We start from the raw sequence: 1327 nt of genomic DNA on the forward strand, positions 1-1327 counted from the left end.
GTTAATGAAACTTTTTTCCTGTTGTGATGTCCATTGCCAACAATAAACAACCCCAAAATGCCAAGGAAATAATTGTTATTGCATAATACATGAGGACCTGGAACTTTTCCAAAAGCTTAAAAAATAAAAAGTGGAATTAGAGGTTACATTTTTCTGACACTTGCAAATACTATATGATTAATAAAAGCCTGTCAATTTCCTGGACTGAACCAGCAATCAACATGTGCCCAGAATGCACACAAGTAATGATTCAGTAAAAGGAAGTAGTCTTCATTGCCTGTGGGTCACTTCCAGTCAAAGGTTAAAGTTCAAAGACTGAATGATCAAAGTACTCATTTTCACAGTAGGACTATCCTGGTAGGAGGATAACAGCGGCACCAACAAGTATCATCATGATACCACCATTTTGTTTTCCTTTTATTCTTGTTACATCTTTGAACTTAAAAAGAATGATCTGGTGGTCATCTCTTTTCTTTGCAGCTGGAAAGCAGGTGAATAACACTAAGACAAACTGACTGGACTGAGAGCACTAGGGACCAGCCTTTCGTTAGAATGAATAAACAGATATGACCATTGCTGTAAACATGAGGATGTACAAAGATATTTTCACCAGTAAACATGACCTGAGGAGAGTCAAAAGGATATTGACTACTAAACGTCAAAAGAAGTTTACATTTCCCCCTTCGTATAAGGTACCTAGTGCACCTTCCATGTCTACAATCCACTGTGTAATTGAACTTTGAATTCTATTTTCATTTAAAGTCATCCTGGGAGGTGGATCATTTTGTTCTTCCTGAAGTAATTTCTGCATTGACACTATTATGAACCCTTCCCAAATGGGGTTGTGAGTTTCCATTGGGGCAGCTGACCTCTGTCTTAGGCTGTTTGGACTGCTAAAACAAAACAGCAGAGACTGCGGGGCTTGTACTAGTAACAAATAAACATTTATTTCTCACAGTTTTGGAGGCTGGGAAGTCCAAGGTCAAGGTGATGGCAGATTTGATGTCTGGTGAGAACCTGCTTCATGGTTCATAGAAGGCCATCTTTTTGCTGTAACTTCACATGGCAGGAGGGGTGAGGGAGCTCTCTGGGCTTCTTTTAAAAAAAATATATTTCTATTGATTTCAAAGAGGAAGGGAGAGGGATAAAGAGATAGAAACGTCAATGATGAGAGGGAATAATTGATCGGCTGGTTCCTGCACGCCCCCTACTGGGGATCAAGCCCACAATCTGGGCATGTGCCCTGACCAGGAATCGAACCGTGACCTCCTAGTTCATTGGTTGACATTCAACCACTGAGCCACACCAGCCAGGCAAGGGCTTCTTT

The 1327-nt window shown here is 40.7% G+C and overlaps 1 pseudogene; it reads right to left on the reverse strand.

The window, feature by feature from the left end:
* Positions 1–338: 338 nt before the first annotated feature.
* Positions 339–856, reverse strand: LOC114228904 (ubiquitin-conjugating enzyme E2 W-like; annotated as a pseudogene).
* Between the last annotated feature and the right edge of the window lie 471 nt (positions 857–1327).

Source organism: Eptesicus fuscus, chromosome 1 (assembly GCF_027574615.1).
Source record: "Eptesicus fuscus isolate TK198812 chromosome 1, DD_ASM_mEF_20220401, whole genome shotgun sequence".
NCBI lineage: Eukaryota > Metazoa > Chordata > Mammalia > Chiroptera > Vespertilionidae > Eptesicus > Eptesicus fuscus.